At 45.0% G+C, this 19,627-nt stretch overlaps 1 long non-coding RNA gene across 2 annotated transcripts; it reads right to left on the minus strand.

Annotated features, from left to right (window-relative positions):
• Window positions 1-6,635: 6,635 nt before the first annotated feature.
• Window positions 6,636-11,181, minus strand: LOC109287337. Of its 2 annotated transcripts, XR_002094836.1 has the most exons (3): window positions 11,064-11,181; window positions 10,127-10,441; window positions 6,636-7,860 (listed from the first exon to the last, which is right to left on the minus strand). It is a non-coding gene; the product is annotated as an uncharacterized LOC109287337 (long non-coding RNA). The 2 variants fall into 2 exon arrangements; XR_002094837.1 differs by lacking the exon at window positions 10,127-10,441.
• Between the last annotated feature and the right edge of the window lie 8,446 nt (window positions 11,182-19,627).

Genomic DNA, 19,627 nt, shown 5'->3' on the forward strand with positions numbered 1-19,627 from the left:
GGGGGTCTTTAAGAAGAGGCTTGATGCCAACCTGGCTGGAGTCATCTGAGCCCAGTTTTTCTCCTGCTCAGGAGGGGGGTCGGACTTGAAGACCTACAAGGTCCCTTCCGACCCTACTTCTATGATTCTATGAGTTTCCTATTCGCACAGGCCTACTGCCTTATTATAATTGGCCCAAAATGAAGACTTCTCCTCTTTCCATTGACATCATTTTCTACTGCCTGTTGACTGAGCCAAGACTATGTTAGGGTGTTAGGAAAACCCAAAACTAAGGATTGCTTGATAGTCAGACCACTCTGGTGTGTAACAAAAATTAACTGATCAAACTAGGAGGACTGGGAGGTATTGATCTCTTAAGTGCTTAAGTATTGATTATACACACACTCTAGTTAGTATATCCTCAATCAAAGGGTGAATTTCTGGGTGGATTGGAAGTTGATAAAATATCCAAGGAAAGTAGAAAATGGACTAAAATGACAATTCACCAATATGCAATAGAAAGGGATAAAATCTAGCTGTCTTTGTATTGGTGTGCAGTTGGATGAATCAATTAATAAATGTCCAAAGAGGCATGTTTTCAGGAGAGCTTGGGGTTTGTGTATCCTGGTCTTCTAGCAGTTGGATTGATCAACCAACTGAAAGTGAACAAAGGCTTTTTTTTTTCCTATTCACTGGCAAGCCTGCAGGAGTGGGACTGGAAGAAGGGCCCCTAGCAGTACCAATACTGTCATCCAGTAAATAAAGATTTGGACTGTCCACTTCAGTTATTGGCCCAAAAAGCAAAGATTTTGTCTAGTTTAATATTCCAATTTAATGACAGGGTTTAAAAACTCTCACTCTTAGATACAAAGAGTAATGGCCCTGAAATGATCACTGTGTCGCAGGTGGTCATAATGAATAATGAATAATGAAAAGAAGAGTTGTTATACATTAGGTATAGCCTCTGTTTGTGGCTACTGAAGATGGGCAAAAAGAAATGAAAACAAAGAGAACACAAACACTGGGGGTAGTGTCATCAGATCTGTGAACATGGTGTACTGCCAACAGAAAAGAAATAAAACAAAGCCCTCGGATTACCTGAAAAACATAGCAGGCAGCCACAAAGCTTTGTCTAGATGTCATAGTTGTTTGCATAAGTGTTCTGTTCTCTAACAGCCTCCCAAAACAACCCAGCAGCTTCTTAAAAATGGCATGGAGTTTTGTTGCCTTGGCTTCAGTTCCATATGACCCCAAACCAAGGCTTGTCTTCTGTCTCATTAACTTTCTAAAGTGAGGTCAGAATACTATGAACTTTCTGGAGGGAGATGGCTTATGCTCAGTCTACTCCATAATTCAAGATATTCTCTCTTTCTACAAAACACATCCGTCTGTACTGGAATGTAGAAGATACCTGGCTGAGGTGTTTGAAATTTCAGATTAGTGTGGACACCTAATTTTGAGGCATCTATCCTCCCCCAAAAGGATGCAGAACCCTGAATTTGGTCAGAGTCCTTGATACACTGCCTAGAGAGAGTTAAGTGCCCCAGAACGACACTCCAAAAACTTATTTATTGAGTAGGGAGGTACCTTGAGTTAGTCAAGTGGATATGCTAAGTACAGGGATGGATCTGAAATCTTCCCTCTCTCTATAGTTTTGGTGTCAGAAGAAGAGCTGCAGACACCAGGCAGACACCAGACAGATACCTCTATCAACTTTGAATCAAAAATCCCACATCTTCTCCTTATCCCCTCTCTAGGGGTTGGTCTCTGTTCCCAGGATTATTAATGTGTTTTTTTTTATCTAATGACAGTTCTATGAACAATAAAGAAACAGTTTGGGGAGTAGAAATCAGAAATGCTGATCCTCAATTTCATGCTAGTGAGTTCACTGTTGGTATCTTTATTTTGGCCCAATGAATTCTTCAGTCTTTATTGCACTGCTACACACCTTCAGCAGGGGGCATAAAAAGTGCCCCACCTGGAATAGCCAATAGACTGGTGGTTAGGCCATTCTCTAGGGAGATGGCAGATGTGGATTTAACCCTCATTTAACTGAATAGAGAATTCAATCTGGTTCTGGTTCTGGGTGAGTTTGAAGCATTAGGATATAATTTTAAAGATGGGAATTTCCTTTTCTTCCCATTGCTTTGTTTAAAAAACAACCCAGAGCAAAACATATCTGCCACTGCATTTTATAAGACACCCTATCCTCTCTATGTGCTGTGAACTGCCTACTGGATCAGTCCCCTAAGGGACCTGCTTCTGTTGCAGGTTACCTTTAAATAGGGTAATCATATGTCCCAGATTTTGGGGGCTGGTCCTGGTCAGACAGTGAAAATAAAACAAGCATCCTGGGTGCAGAGACAGAGCAGGGGATGGGGAAATTTCCAATGATTATATCCACAGATAGTTGAAGTGGTTAAACTCACCAAAATATTTGGCTATTGAATATCATTTTAAATTTACTACTGTGTTATTAAGAAAAGTAACTTTAAGGCAGAAAGCAAAGAACTAGAGAATTTTAGGACATAGGGTAATGACTAAAAATGGCCACACAATATTTGTTTTAAAGGAATAACTGTGTTCACTGAAAATAAATAGACCCTTTAAATTACATAGATTTTTTAATGGATTTTTCCATTACCTTATGCACTGTTATTGTTTGCTCTGCTGAGTTGCAACACAACTTCACAGGGAATGAACTTCAATAGAGTATCTCATTTTATCTTTTTTATCAAAGTCAAGCTCGACCAAACTGAGTAAATATTTTTCCTTGTGCTTTTAGCAGCATAGGTTGCATCTCTAAATAGTGAGGGACAAATTTCCAAGTTGTCATGTGATCAGGCAATTACTGTAAGCTTATGCTGACAACAGGAAACCAGGTTTAACTGAGTCTTTATGGTGCCTATGATGCCTCACTTTGTAGATAAGTTAAAAATGATAAGCTTATTGCACACAAATCATCCTAAAAGGGATAATGGGCAATTTTTGTATAAATAAAATATTCAGAATATTTTTAAACAGCTGTATCCATTCTTCAAGCTTGTCTGTTCCATAAACATAGTGACCATCATGATGCTAATATGTTTTCATTATGGGGTGTGACAGATTTGTCAGACAAATCTGTCTTAGGGTGTGGCAGGAGGGGCAGGGGAGAGAAACTACTGCAGGCCTGCCAGGCCCTGCTGTGGCCATTAAGCCTGCCAGCTGTCAAAGAGATAGGTGCAGGGGGAGGTTCTGGGGCCCTGCACCTCTGGCTGTTAACAGGCAAAACTTGTGACACTGGGTGGGTGACACTGCGTTTGTGTTAAGGTGTGCCCTCACTGGTGCTGGGGCCTCTACACAACATGGTAGTGTACCCCTTGATGCTGCAGTGGAAATAGCCCACCACCTGCCTGCATTTTGAAATCAGCTGGCTTGTAGCAGTAGTGGTGGTGGTGCCATCACCAGCAGCCCTGTCCCCCTCCAATGCATCCCTTACTATGATGGGCAGCCTGTGTACCACACAGTGGATGCCAACAAAATTGGCATCATGGACAGCCTTCACCATATTGGCCCTGTTGTCAATGACCATGAACCCGCGGGTGAGCTCGGCCTGCCCAATGAGCCACCCCTGCACCATTCAGTTCATGGCCCCCATGATCTCCCTTGCTGTGTGGGACTCATTCAGCACCTCAGGTGGCAGGAGAGCCCACCAATGGCCTGACTGATAGCACGAGTGCCCTGTCAGGGAGAGGTAGGCGTGATCGCTACCCTGGCTGCTCCAGATGTCTGAGGTGAAGTGCAAGGCTACCTGTGGCCCTGCCTTGCACAGCTCCTCCCTCAAGTACTCCCTGTATACAGTGGTGGGTACCACCATCCTGCCAAAGGTGGTGCATGTGGGGACTTTGTAAGGTGGGGCCAGAAGTACTACAAGCCACCTGAATCCTGGACACTCAACTAGGGAGAAGGGCTGGCTATCCAGAGCAAGCATCTCCCCAATGCTCTGGGTGATCTTGCTCGCCTTTGCAACTCACCCCCGCTCTGTCTGTAGCTTTCCCCCACTGGTCCAGGGTGGCCTGCCTCTGCTTTGCGGGGAAGGGGGCTTTGGAATGAGTGGGAGACTTCCCTTTTGGTATGCTTGCACTGGTGCCAGGCTGAACAGGAAGATGGGCAAGGGGGTGCTGCCTCCTTGGATGCAGCAGCATCGCTGTGGTGGAAAAGTGTTTCATGTGCTTTCCCTGGCTGATGTGTCTTCAGCAGTGCTAGCAGATGGCAAACCTGGGATCATCTGCCAGCTCAGAATTCTCCCACAGTATGTTACTCCCCCACTTCTGGGCTGAGGGTGAGGATGCTGCCTCATCCCACTCCTCAGTAGGCTGAGGCACAACAGCAGGAGGAGCTGCCTCAGCTGAGCCACTTGCCTCCACAACCTCAACCTCCTCTGTGGTGCTGCTTTCTGGAGGATACCTGGGTCTAGGGGAAATTTGAGGGGTGTGGAGCACAAACTCTGATTCTCCCTTGGTCCCCAGAATTCCTTGAGCCAGGGTGCTCAGCACCCTTGGTTCCAGCTCCAGCTCTGACAGTGGGAGGCTCACGCTAAGAGATGACATTGGGGTGGAGAAGACAGTGATTCTGCTGGTGGTGCCTATTTCTGAACTGAGGGGAGGTGGTGCAGATGCAGGGATGTCAGGTGCAGACACTGCTCCCACCGCCTTGCTTCCACTGGCAGCAGAAGCATCATGGTTGCTTGGGAAGAGAATGCATCTATGTTTTGGGGGGTGGGGACTTGCAGCTCTAGCTCTCCCCTTACTCCCTCTCCCTTCACTGCCAGAAGACCTGGAACCTGCTTTTCCAGTACCTGCCAGAAGACCTTATCTTTCCTGTGCTGCAAAAGGTGCATGTGTGTGTCACTCCTTTTGTGTTGTGTGTTTTATTCCCTCTGTGTTGTGTGCATGCACTGGACTCTGATTTGATTATTAATAACTATATATGGTGTCTTCTTCTGTGATGTTCTATTAATGTGAATGTTTGACTACTACTACTGTACTTCTTGTTCTTCTTCTGTGTTCTAATGTGTACCTAAAATGATATATCTCCTTCTTCTAAAACCCTGAGTTCTGTGTTAGTCTCAATCTGACTTCTGTGTTGTCTTTAGTCTTTATGTAAACTAACTATAATAATATTAATAACTAATAACTACTATATATAATCTGACTCTCTTCTACAAATATCTGATTTTTCTTCTTGTATGTCTGTATATTATAAGTGTGTGTGTGCAATTTGTATGCCTCCCTGCAGAGTGATGGATCACGTTGGCAGGGAAAACACAGAGCTTTCTTTCTTCCAAGTTTGCAAAAAAAGAAAAAAGAGCGAGCAACTATAAATTGAAAGAAATGAACTGGATAGTATTAAGAGATCCTAAGCTAAGCTAAATCTTACCCAATCCTTTCTAACAACAAAAAGGAGCAAGCAAGTAACAACTGCTGACTATGAAGCAAGCCATGCAGTGCACAGTACCTTTCTGATGCTGTTTCTCAGACAGAACCAAATGACAAAAGGCAGAGCAAGCTTGCACACAGAGGCTTTTATGCTGTTTCTATGTCCCTCCCCCCAGCCACTGTAATTGGAAAGGCAGTCAGAGAGAAATCATGCTCACTGGCCACCTAGACTTATCAGTCTTTTCCCCCCTCCTCCCCCTCCCTCTTCTAAGTTTCTGTTTCCCCCTACAGACAGCCCTCTGAATCTTTTCTGAATTGATTCAGAAGCTCCAAATCAATTTGGAAAGCCTAAAGCAGCCAGCAATCCAATCTGGACATGCTGATTCGGCCTCCGAATCGTCTGAATCCGAATCGTGGTCTGAAGCTTTGCACAGCCCTATAAGGCAGTACTATACTGAATTAAACTTATTCACCATAGAAGGAACACAAATATTGCCCTCTGAATTCAAAAGATGCAGATTTCTCCATTGTTCATAGAACGGTCATTGGATTAAAAACACCAAAACATTAACAATCCTGGGCACAGAGACCAGAACCCCTAGGAGGGGAGTATAGGGAGAGGATTCTGGACTTTTGATTCAAAGTTGATGGAGGTATCTGCCTGGTTTGCAGCCCTGCCTCTGGCACCAAAACTATAGAGAGGGGGAAGATCATAAAGAGAATGGTCATACTTAGAAACTCAATCCAGGAAACAAAACTACAGTGCAGTTATCTTCTCTCTTTTTTTTTTGGCCAGAAAATGAGAAATTTTAAAATAACGAAATTTAGTCTTCAGGATTTATTCAGCCTCAGGCCAGAACAGCTTGGATTAGCATGTGCAGAATGAAGCTGATTTAAGTATTATTTTTTTGAAGAACCATTAGCATACTGACATTTTCACTCCATTAAATTGGCATGCTAGTGACCTTCGCAGGATAAACAGTACAGCTTCCGATCAGTGGCATACATTTACATCAGAATGCAAGTTACAAAGTAGCTCATGGAACCCTTCCTGTAGGGTAAGAGAAAGCAGTAAGCGCAAGTCATCCTACTTCATTCAGCATAACAGAAGCAGAATAAGACCCTCTATATACATGTTTTACCTATATAGAACACTGGCTCTTGCTTTGCTTACAAGATCACAACTATGCTTTTATATTTCCTCCCTTTCAAAATATTCTGTGAGAGAAGTGATCAGGCGCACAAAGTAAGCAATCATGTTTATTTAAATTTCCTTTAGTTTTAAATACATCTCACTATTTCCTCCAGTACATTCATATACTATATTTCAGGGAAAACACCTGCAGTCTGTTTGTATTAACTTGTCATAGTCGGTGTTTACATTGGCATATTTGAGCACCAGAGCATATAAATCAAACCAAAATTCTAGCCAAGGGCTGGGGCTAGCTTTGTGTTCCGACTGTTAGAATTTGCAAAAAAAGCAGACAAGAAAAACAAGTGTTCTAGACCACGAACAAGTTTTCAAATCATGCAGGTGCAAGACTAATGGTTGAATAACCATTAGCAGTACCACAATATACTTTCTATAGCATCACTCCCTTTTTAAGCTTTTGTCAGATTGTGATAAATAATACTTCCTAGTGCGTACCATTTGCCTTGAACTTCTCAGACTTTTATAATTGCCATATGTTTTAAAAGTAAGACAATTTGCTGCAACTGCTTGCAAGTGCCTATTCATAAGTAGAAAAAGGCAAGCAGCATTCAGATTACTTAAGGGCAGTCAGAGACCACAGCATTATACACTTGCTTTTCTCTAGTCATATTTTGTCAGGGATGGTCATAAAGAGAAACTCAGTCCAAGAAACAAACAAGTGATGATAGCTGCAATACAACCAATGACGTCTTTTCCTTTCTTTTCTCATGTTCTTGTGACAAAATGTTTATCAGAAATTCCAGATTCAATAGAATCTGACTGGCTGCACTGTGAGTGCTGAGGCTATGGCCTTAAACTTGTGACTCCTGGGCTATCAACTGTATACCTTAGCACCTGTGCCATACCAGCCCCCAGCCAATAAGTTGAAGGTAGAGTAGTAGCAGCCATATTACATTTGTATTAATTAGATGCAGCATCCTGCAGGATTTCAGCAATTATAGACTTTGGAAAAGCTCAGTCTCATGATGGATCTCAAGCAATAATTGCTATCTATGAGACACTTTCATAGCTTGGTTTATTTAGAGTCTTTGATGGGATCCATGGAATTATATCATCCAAGAGGCCTAGTTATACAGCTCCATTCAAAGATATTTGAGGCATATACTTCATTCTCCAGATCACAACGGCAGCAGGGGGAAGAAACATCAAAAAGCTCATTATGAGCACTGCAGCGAAGATGACCAAGAATATTGTCCATGGTGCCAGGACAGTTTCCACCATGATTTCTTCAATTTTAAGATTCTGAACCTGTGAAGAAAAAAAAAAAAAATACTGTTCATGTCTTTTCCTTAAAGTCTGCACAGTGCTTACTTAGAATAAGAACATATTGGTAACATAGAGAAAAGACCATTTAGGCTAAATGTCAAGAAATCAGATGCATCTGTTAAGTCATAATTATGAACAAAACTATCTTTGTTCACTTATTGATTGGGATGTGTTTTTTTTGTAGCAAACCTGCTTTCCAGATGTGTTGTGGTGGGATTGGGGTAGATATCTCAGTGCCCTTTGAGTATCTATATATCATTTTGCCCAAACTCAGAGCAACTTAGTGACACAAAATGGTTGACTCCTAGTCTGGCCTCTTTTGCAATGGACACAACCTCATAATCTCCCCATCCCAAAATAAAAAAACATTTATGATTCTATACACAAGAACAGAAGATTGATTATGACAACCCTAGGGAAAGGTATGTACTGCTCAAGCCTACATAGCAACCAGATCCAGGTGTAGAATCACATCATAGTTCCCAGTCTCCACCACAAAAAAGCCTCATCTAAATGGCTTCTGCAAACAACATTTTCTGTAGCTGTCAATACCAGTTCAGCTTTTTTGTTCTTAATGTTTGGAGTTGTAATGTTGATAGGCAACCAGCTTTCACTGGCATTTTAAGTAATGTATCTACCCAGAACAACATTTCAGAGGATTTTTTATTTAAAGAAAAATGAGTCAACAGCAAGGCTGTCTGACTTCTTAGTGGCTGGGGGCTTCACCCTGTGTGGACTGCACCAGGATGGCCAAAGGCCATTAAAAAAAAAGACCCCTCACCACTCCACTATGTGTGGGGGCAGCCATTCTACCATTCATGTGGGCAGGTACCAGTTGTGGGCTCCTGCGTGATATGCTGCCCCCAGGACATGTGCAGGAAGCATACGTCAAAAAGGAAGCCCAGGGCTCCTCGCTGCTGCTACAGCCACAAGATGGAAGGAGCGGCAGCTGAATGAGAGCCTGGTAGCTGCAGATTAACCCCTTTTGGGATACATGCTCTTGTATGGCTTTTTGTCACTAATGAAGCTGGCCCAGTATTAGCAGACCAAAATGTATTCAGTTTAGACAAGTCTAGAGATACCAACACAATATCCCTGGGCACTGTATGACCCATCAGAGACCATCTGCTTCGAACAGTTTGCAGTCTAGCTAGACAAGACAGATGAAGGGCAGAGAGGAAGAACAGAGAGGGGAAGCAACTTGCCCAATGTCTCACTGCACATTAGTGAAAGAGCACTGGGGTTCCCCCAAACTGAAGCACATGTCTATCTGGGGACAACCACTCTCTTAGATAACAGGCTGAGATGTAAATAGCATATTCCATAGTAAAAGGAACCCAAAGTACTCTGCAAACTTGACAAACTGCACACAGCAACATCCACCAGCAAAATGCAGCTGCTTTCAGGAAGAAGCTATCCAAGACAAGAAATAAGAATATGTTTTCAGTTGAAACTAGAGTGGAAATGGTGGTAAAATAAAGCCAAATTCATCCACTACAACCAGCACATCTATTTTTGCAAGAGGTTCCGTTGATCCCATTAGGTAATAGCAGGCCTGCCCAACTTCCAAGCAGTCAAGGACTGTGTTTGAGTGAGTCGTGGGCCCCTGGACCATATGCTGCATGGGTGTCACTTTGCTGCATGGTATACCCACATGGACAACCCCCTTACTGTTGCACTGCATGCCCAGAGCCCTGCACTCATCCTCTGGGGCAGGGGCAGGAAGTAGCATCTAGAGAAGGGAGGGGGAGCCCAGAGCCCCCAGCCCCTCAGCTAAACCTCTCATGGGCCAAACATGCAGCCCTTGACTAACCACCACTTGCACAGCCCTGCATCAGAAGGAATCTGCTTGGAACTTCTCATCTTACTGAGTAACAGAGAAACTTGCCGTAGGATGTGAACCCATTAACCCCTTTCAAAAAAGGGCAGCATCTGGAACCTTCTAGTTGCATGTGCACAAATTAAGAATGATTTAAATGCAGCAAACAGCTCCAACTTTAAAAGTCTTCATCCAGAGCAGAGCCAGTTTCCAGCATTCGAATTCTTCTTAACTCCTTTCCACAAAAATTAGAGCATACCAGCTGCTGTCCTTTTGAATGGCTTCCAAAGGTTTGTGGGTTTACACCCAGTGAGAGCAGTCATATTTTTCTAGGCACAGGAGTAAAGTAGTGGACTCACAAGAGGCAGATCTTCCTTAGGGAACACCACGACGGACATGGGATCAGATCTCTCATTTTAGATGAATTACCTGGCTAAACATGAACTACAAAATCTAATCCCAGGTAATGGCAGAGGCTGGCTCCAGGTGTACTTGAAAGCAACTGAACAGCATCCACTGTATTGCAGCACAGGTAGCATCTAATGCTGTCCTCACTTGAAGGTCCAGCTGGGAACAACTATAGGTAAGGCAGCATATTCTTTTTTTTTAAATTATTGTATTCCCTTCTTTTGCAAAGTTGATAGTTGTAGTTAATGGGGATGGGACTCCCTTACAGACAGTAAGTTTTGGGGTTGTTTTTTTAAATAAAAATCACAGACAACAGTTTGGAGGGCAGCACATCATCTATTGAACAAAACAAAATAATAGCTCACAATAATGTTTGTGTTATGATAGTTCAATCATAGTAGTATTTATCATGCATTGCACTAATATGTTGTGAAATAATGTAAAACAAAAAAAATCCATAAAACCAGAACAAAACTCTAAAGCATTTTTTTCAAAGCAGAAAAATAGACATTTTTTTCCCCAAGGGAAAACACTGAAGTTGATACAATATTCTGGGGGAAAAAGTGACTTTGCCTAAGCACCTTTTCCCAATGAAAAGGATTTCAGCATAAATATTCCCCCTACACTTCCCATAAGGTTTTTCTGAAAGCATTCTGATAGAAGTTGGATTTTGATTCACTCACCTGCACAAGGTCTGATTTATGTTGGACTGATAATTATCCACTTTTTAGCAGACTTAAGAAATTAAGTCCCCCTCCTACGGTTTGTTTATTCAGACATTATTTAATAAATTCCAGGTACATATAGTAAACAGTCTCATCTTCCTTAGCCCTGCTTTTCCAGAAGTCAGGCAAAGTTCATATCTAATTCAGGGTAACAATCAACTTACATAGAGCTCATACTTGGCCTCTTGAGTGCTAAGAAGTTTTCCTCCACAGTCACATTCAGTTTCTCTTACCTGAAGCTTTCCTACTGTGAAGGCAGTTTTCTTAGAATAACACTGTTGTCCTTGAGTGGTTACTGGTCAGAGCCCAGCTGCCTCCCTTTATCTACCAATTAGAGCCAAGGAAAGTACACAGCTGTATACTCTGTAATGCCTGGGGACCTGTGTCTCTCTTTTTGACAGCGTGGGTGGAGTGTGTGATGTATGAATCTGGTTTTCTGTTGCATGAAGCTTAGGCAGCCTGAATGTGGTTCACAAGCAAATTTTTGTGAGCCCTAAAATACCTATATACTTATTCTGAAGAATGCCTTGCATTCGAAAGCTTGTCTAGCTCTATCCCAACTATGCAGTTGCTCCAATAAAAGCTATCGCCGAAAGAAATCCTTGCCTTGTGCATAATTCCAGGAACATCACGGTTATAACATCACTCTCACACTACCATTCTCAGTTCTCCATTCTTCCTTTAAAAACTGTTCTTATGCTGTTTCTATGTCCCCAACAGCGGCAGCAGTTCCTATGTCCCTAAAAGTCCCACACAAGATGCCTCACACAGCCTTTTCTATAGCAACCTTCTCTGTAACATCACAGGGAAGGTTTATGTCAGTGACTTCATGAGTCATGCAGATCTAGTGGACCAAACCCTGTATCAAAGGGAAAAGTATAGCTGACTACACCAGTGAACATAGCTACAAAGCAGCTGTACCAGTTTTATGCACCCAACTGGGCTCAGTATGAAACCCCACTGCTTAGGACAATGTTTTATTTTAGTTTTGAGTAATTTTTTCAGTGGTCAGTTAACTCCCCTCTCCAAGTGAAACAGCAAGCCTTTTAAAATGAAGATGGAATTTCTCTCATATGGCATTTCTATTTTGTACAATAAGTCATTTTAATTAAAGAAATATTTTGCTAGAAACATTGATTAAAAACTGTTTTGATCAGGTCTATTTTTAGACCTAACAATGTGCAAGCCAGTTGACAGACACATATGGGATAAAGCTGTCTGCCCCAAAGATCTTGTAAACTAAAGGATCTGACTAGTAAGCATGGATGCCTTTCTTCATAGTATAGACTACATCGGGGTCAGCAACGTTTTTGGGCATGGTGCCAAAAACACCCACAACCTCAACTTGTAAGATGACAGGGGAGCTGCAAAGGGCTCGACCTTTGTTGTGGCAGTGCAGCCTTGGCCCCATCCTCACTGTCCACCCCGAGGCACGTGTCCCAAGCAAAATGCCTTTGCATGCCACATTCTAGCACCTGTGCTAGGGCTTACCTACCCCTGGACTACATGATCACAGTCTAAGTATGTAGGGTGACCATATGTTGTAATTTGGCTGGCACAGTCCCAGATTTTGGAGGCCAATCCCATCCATTGGGTGCCTCTGAGGAGCGGGACATAGAGGCAGAATGGCACAAGCTGTGAAATAAGAAGCCCTGGCAGAAAGCGAAATTGCCCTAAAATAGGTTAGCTTGAAATGACAAATAAAAAGGGGAGATGATCGTTAACACTTGTGAAGTAAAGAACACTGGGCCATTAACTCCTTTAGCTGCCTGAATAGTAATAGCAGAGCTGCACCAGGCTGCCTCTTCCTTTCTACCTGTAGCAGTGACTTGGGGGGAGTGGGTGGGTGGGTTTTCAGGCAGGCAGGCAGGCAGGCAGGGTCCCAGATTTCACATTGTCCATATGGTCACCCTATAAGTACCCAATGTAGATGGTGCAACAGTGGCAGATGGGTGAAGTTTATCACACATCTACCTTATTTTTATTTATACTGTTAATATCCAGGACACACAACCCTGGGAGATGCATATTCTAAGATTGACCTCAAAGATAAAAAGAAGAGAGGTCTAGTGGCCCAAGTCAGTAGAAGCCACTTGAAATGTATATGGCTAAATAATTTTTGAGGTCCCCACCTCCTTTTGCAGTCCATTACTTTTGTATGATACTTTCCTAATAGAGGAGTGCTAGGAATAGTAAATCATGTACCTTGGGTGGTACAAAAGACCAAGAAAGGAGGAGATGCAAGAGGAGAAATAGGCAGAAGTTAAAATGTACAGAACTTCAAAGCAGAGAGAAGATATTTAAAATGTAGCTTTCGTTGTGATTCTAATGAAGGCAGGATTCTGATATATCTGTCTCACTTATGAATTCTGGCAGGGTTTTGGCGGTGAGAATTGGGATTTATTGTAAGGCCACCTGCTAGGGACCTGCACTGATGGAACTTCAGATTTTTCACAGGACAGGAGGAAACAGTCTGTACTAAGGCCAGAGTTTGAACTCTGCTCCTCTTCCAAGTTTTGCTTGTGTTCTTATAGCTTTGGGAGTATAATCCCTTTTCCCATCTGGGCCATAAAGCATCAGTGCAGCCCCTTTGTTTCCTGTATGCAGTGAGATTTTGGGATCTAATGTTCCCGCCTCTGGATAAGGTGGTTTAGAAGTGTGCTCCTTGACATGCAGCAGCACAGACAGCTCCATTCTTCAGTTATGCAAGCTTAACTTGGTGAATTAATTTCACACCCAGGAAGCTGTGGAATGCTATGTCCAAACTCCGGCTAGATCAGTTTACACCCTGGAGCAGGAACATGACTAGTCTTCTTATCTTAGCTACATAGTTGTAGGAGAATATTCACCTATGCTGGAATGCAGACAATCAAGGTATTTCCCCCTTTACCTCTGTGACCTGCAGTACGTATCCAACTGTTCAGAAGTTTGCTGATTTTGATTCTTCTGTACCTCCAGAAGCTTCCTGCTTTTCTTCACACAGAGCACCTGTTTTTACTGTAGATGCTCTCACTAATGCAGTCTGCAACAGCTACATGGAGAGAAAGAAGAACAGGCTTGCACCCCACTCTCATCATTTTTACTAGTGCTTGATCCTCCCATCTCAGTCACACCTCCCTACCTCCATTTGTAGCGGTAGACTATGTGTGTGTGCAAAGAGACTGAAGAGCTGCTCTGTCAATTGTTCAGCACTGCAGAATGCTCCTTGTGCTGTGGATCATTTCTGGCTGCTGGCTAGCCTGGCTTTGTAGCTGCAGTACCTAAGAAGAGCTGACACACACACACTGCATCAAGGCTTCAGAAGAAGAGCTCTTTTATCTTCTCCTTATTCTCTTTGTATTTCTGGTTTGTTTTATATTTTATTTTCTATTTGTTATTCCTTTTGTATCATATATTTTTATTCCTTCAGGCCACTAATCTATTCCCCACTCAAAAGCAATGAGTCTAGGGGGTTAACCAAACAGGATTTTCTTAAAAAGTGAACTACAAAATTGAAACAGCATCTTAAGAAAATGTAAATAACAAATTATCAGCAGGTGAATCTACCTAAGAATTTCTTGGCAATAGTCCTGAACCCAGTCCTCCTCCCACACCTGTGAATGACTGATGAGCAACTGGCTGCTATTTCTTCTCCTAGTTGTACTCACTCACAATTTTTTTTGTCCCAGCTTTAAGGATTTCTAGGGGAAGCAGGCCAGTGTCTTGGTTAGGAGACTGAGGCACACTCTGGGGGCTCTGCTACCTGTACCACCACAGGTGAACACTGCTCTAGTGCTGGGGATGGGGGCTCTCAGCCAAGTTCTTTGTCTAGGTTCTGCTCTTACTGATTTAACCTCAAGCAGATATTGTCCTTGTTCTTTTGAGTCTCAGCTCTAATTGCTTCCTCTGAAAAAAATCTCAGCTCCTTAGGCCACCTCCAGCAGTGTGCCAGTATTTAGTGTATGGTTCCTTAGAAGTAGTTACTAGCTTATAAGACCCCTATTATCTGCTTATCACAACAGAGGGACACTCAGAAAAAGCCTTTCTTCCTCCTTCTCTGGCCTTTGGTGAGAGAGTAGATCAGCAACACACCAAATCCCAGCTGACTGTGTACACAATAATGAATGAAAAGGCTTGTATGCTATTTACACTTAGCACTGCAGGATAGAGTTGCAGTTAGGGTGACTGGCCCTAGGCTTATTTGACGTACTTCATCTGTCCATTCGTTATCAGATATGAATGTAGTTCTTTATATACCCCAATTTCAGAAGCTAAAAGTATCTTATTAAAATTATCCCCAAATGATGCATAATATACACGCCAATAAAATATATGTAAATAATATACAAATTAAGTGCAGTCCCTCAAGTCAGTTTTAAGTGCAAAATGTAACTGAATCCTCTGATACTTTTTTTTTTTTTTTGCCAGGATAGCCTCATTAACAATTAGATCATCTAATACCAATCAAAGAACACCCCAGGAGCAAGCATTTGGTCAGATAAGCAAGATATGTGCATTAAGCACGTTTGCCTTTTTCTCACTCCTAATTCCAAGAAAAATCAGAACTTCAGTTCCTTGATCTTTCATAACAGTATATTGTTTCAGGTTCATGTCCATATTTGCATTGCTGGATAGGAAATTGCTTCCATGTAAATTGTGTTACTCTTGAATAATTTCACATCCCATTGCAACAACAAAAATGAAACATTTCCTGTTAGTGAACTCACTGATACTTTGCTTTATGGAGCAAAATCCTGTTGCTGGTTATTTGTAAAGCAAACATAAGCATACTTTAGATTTGAAGATTGAATCTAGGTTTGTACCAGTGAGGTACCAAGGAAATAGATAGATATTTGGCTAATATAAACAAGTATCTAAAAAGAAGACTGCAATATTTAACTTAACTGCAGTGCCTCCTTGCCCCCAATCTCAGCCCGCTCCCAGGAGCACGGCCGGGGGGGTGAGGGCATGGGTGCCCCTCTGCAAGCTGCACATGTGCTTGCCGGCCGGGGGAGTTTGCACACAGTAGTCACCACCACACCACTATCACCATGCCCCACGCTGCCTTCCCATGGTTGGCCACATGGCTCTGTGGGCAAGTGGCACAGGGTGCAGCAGTGGCAGTATGATGGTGGCCACTGCATGTGGGGTGCTCATGTGCAGCTGGCTGGCTGGCTGGTGGAGGGGGGCGGGGGTGGCTCGCATGCGGTAGCCACCACTGCACCACTGCTGCCACCCCACGGCTGGCAGCAGGGCTCTATGGGCATAGTTCCATGGCACTGAGGGGTGGTGGCTGTGGTGGCTGTGTACCAACCAGGAATGGTGGGGGGCTTGCGTGTGGCAGCTGTCACTTCTGCCACTTGCCTATGGAGCTGTGCCCATGGTGGCAGCCGCTGCATGTGAAACCTTCCCCCCACCCCCGCCAGCTGGCATCCATCCGCCACCACCCCACACTGGCGCAGATCAGTGCCTATGGAGCTGTGCACCTGGCTGAGGAGCAGCAGCAGCAATGTGGTGGCGGCCGCAGTTGACGCAGTCACGGTTCCTTAGGCAAGTGGCAGTGGTGGTGCGGCTTGGTGACAGTGGTGGTTGTGTGTCACCTGGCTGGCTGGCAGGGGTGGGGGGTTTCACACACTGCGGCCACCACCACCTTGCAGCACCACTGCTGCTTGTCTTCAGAGCCATGCTCGCGGGTGGGGGGCTCACGTGCTGTGGTTGCTTCTGTACAGGCATGGATCCACAGGCAAGCAGCAGTAATGGCAGCTGCCACATGCAAGGCTACCCCTGCCCCCTGGCCTGCACACAGCCATCACAGCCACCACCTTGCACTACCATGGAGCTGTGAAGCTGGTCATGGGGCACAAGCAGTGGTGAAGTGGCAGCTGCCGCATGTGAGCCCCCAGCTCCTTCCCCCACCAGTCAGCCAGTTGGGCGGCACATGAGCAGCTGACACATGGTGGCCACCACCACTTCTGTGCCCCATGCCACTTGCATGCAAAGCTGTGCAGCTGGCCATGGGAAAGCAGTGCGGGGCACAGCAGAAGAGTTGCAGTGTTGGCCACCATGTACAAACCACTCCCATCAGGCCAGCTGGCATGTGTGTAGCCTGCACAGGGCAGCCCTGCCCTTACCCCCCAGCCCAGATTCTGAGAACGGGCATAGGGACGTGCTCCCTCCCCCTTTCTGATCTGTTTTTTTTAATCAGAGAATTTGCAATTTTTAATCAGAAAAAACCAGAATCCCTAGTTATAACTAGGGTGTGATTAAAAAAAAATACTCACAATTAATCACAAGATTTAAAAAAATAGTTGCGATTAATCACTACTTTAATTGTGCAGTTAAACAGTAATAGAATCCCAATTTATTATAAATATTTTTGGATGTACATACATGTACACATATGCACAAACCCTAGACTATCCCCAAGACCTAGGGAGGCTCACCTGGGCCTAGAGTGAGTGAGGATTTAGTTAGGGAGCTTCTGGAGGGGCTGGACGTCTTTAAGTCAGCCGGCCCGGATGATCTTCACCCTAGAGTCCTAAAGGAACTGGCTGGGGTCATTGCAAGTCCCCTGGCACGGCTTTATGAACACTCGTGGTGCTCTGGAGAGGTGCCGGAGGATTGGAAGAGGGCCAACGTGGTTCCCATCTTCAAAAAGGGGAGGAAAGAGGACCCGGGGAACTACAGGCCAGTCAGCCTTACCTCGATCCTGGGCAAGCTGTTTGAGAAAATTATTCTGGCACACATCCAGGAGGGGCCAGCAGGGAACTGCATGCTCAGGGGCAACCAGCACGGGTTCATCAGTGGCAGGTCCTGTCAGACCAACCTGGTGGCCTTTTACGACCAGGTCACTAAATCATTGGATGCAGGGGTGGCAGTGGATATAGTTTTCCTAGACTTCAGGAAGGCTTTTGATACTGTCTCTCACCCCATTCTCATTAGGAAGCTGGGGGACTGTGGCGTAGACACCCATACAGTCCAATGGGTCGCCAACTGGTTAGAGAGTCGCACCCAGAGGGTGGTAGTGGATGGGTCCTTCTCGACCTGGAAGGACGTGGGAAGTGGGGTCCCACAGGGCTCGGTCCTTGGGCCCGCCCTGTTCAACATCTTCATCAGTGATTTGGATGAGGGGGTGCAAAGCACCCTGTTCAAGTTTGCTGATGACACTAAGATGTGGGGGGATGTGGGCACAATAGAGGGGAGCAACAGGCTACAGTTGGACCTAGATAGGTTACAAGGATGGGCGGAGGAGAACAGGATGGGGTTTAACACAGACAAGTGTAAGGTGATGCACCTGGGGAGGAACAATCGGCACCATACATACAGGCTGGGGAACTCCCCTCTTGTCAGCACGGAGGTGGAAAAGGATCTGGGAGTCATTATTGACTCCAAGATGAACATGAGTCGGCAATGTGGGGAGGCGGCTAGGAAGGCCAACTGCACCTTGTCGTGCATCCACAGATGCATCTCGAGCAGGTCCAAGGAGGTGATCCTCCCCCTCTATGCGGCACTGGTCAGGCCGCAGCTGGAGTACTGCGTCCAGTTCTGGGCGCCGCACTTTAAGAGGGATGTGGACAGCATCGAGAGGGTCCAGAGGAGGGCCACTCGTATGATCAAGGGACAGCAGGGTAGGTCCTATGAGGAAAGGTTGCGGGACCTGAACCTGTTCAGCCTTCAAAAGAGAAGGCTGAGGGGGGATCTTGTGGCCTGTTATAAACTGGTTAGGGGGGATCAGCAGGCGCTGGGGGAGTCCCTGTTCCCCCGAGCGCCGCAAGGAGTGACCAGGAACAATGGTCACAAGCTGGCGGAGGGAAGGTTTAAGTTGGACATCAGGAGGCGCTACTTCACGGTCAGGGCGGCTAGGGTCTGGAACCAGCTTCCAAGTGAGGTGGTGCAGGCTCCCACCCTGGGGGTTTTTAAGAGGAGGTTGGATGACCACCTTATTGGGGTCATTTGACCCCAGTGCTCTTCCTGCCATGGCAGGGGGTCGGACTAGATGATCTGCTCAGGTCCCTTCCGACCCTAGAAACTATGAAACTATGAAACCTAGCCCTCCAACCCCTGGCCCTCCCATACACTTACCTGCATCTAGGTGCTAAGTCTGGTCCCAGGATGTTTTCGTGTGCGAGTGTGTGTGTGCGTGTGTGTGTGTGTGTGTGTATCAGCAGCAGTGAGGAAAGAAGGGGTGCTTTTCCCCCAGTAGCACAAGCAGGCACACACCAGTGAGGGGGAGGGGCCTCATTTCCCTTGGTAGCACAGGAAGGAGAGATGGCAGAGGGACTACTTTTCCCCCAACACCAGCAATGATTAACACACGTTAAGAAATTAATGCAAAAACAAATTAATGCATTAATGCACAAATGACCCTGTGTGTGTTAAGATGCAGCGGGCTGAAAACTGCAGGGGTGGGTTTTGGGGGAACTGCACCCCAAGCTGCTGACAGGCAAAACTCGTTATGTGGGTGGGTGCTTGGGTGACTGCGTCTGTCTTGGGGCACAGGGGGGTGAAATCTAGTGCAGGCCTGGGTGCTGGGCCCTGCCAGGCCACAAAGCCTGACAGCTGTGTGTGTCTCACTGGGGTAGTCTGTTGTCTGGGGCCCTGCACCCCAAGCTGCTGACAGCTCATGATGTGGGTGAGTGACATTGTGTGTGTTTTAAGGTGCATCCTTCCTGGTGCTGGGGCCTCTGCACAACACAGATGTGTCCCCAGTGAGGTCTCCTCCTCCCCTACAGCCTCATGCCCGGTCCTCCACTTTATGTGACAACAGGTAAAGTAACTTAGCTGGCTCAACACCAGTAGCATCATTAGCAGCATCAAA

The sequence above is a fragment of the Gavialis gangeticus genome, unplaced genomic scaffold (genome assembly GCF_001723915.1).
Source record: "Gavialis gangeticus isolate Ggan-Ray unplaced genomic scaffold, GavGan_comp1, whole genome shotgun sequence".
Classification (NCBI taxonomy): Eukaryota; Metazoa; Chordata; order Crocodylia; family Gavialidae; genus Gavialis; species Gavialis gangeticus.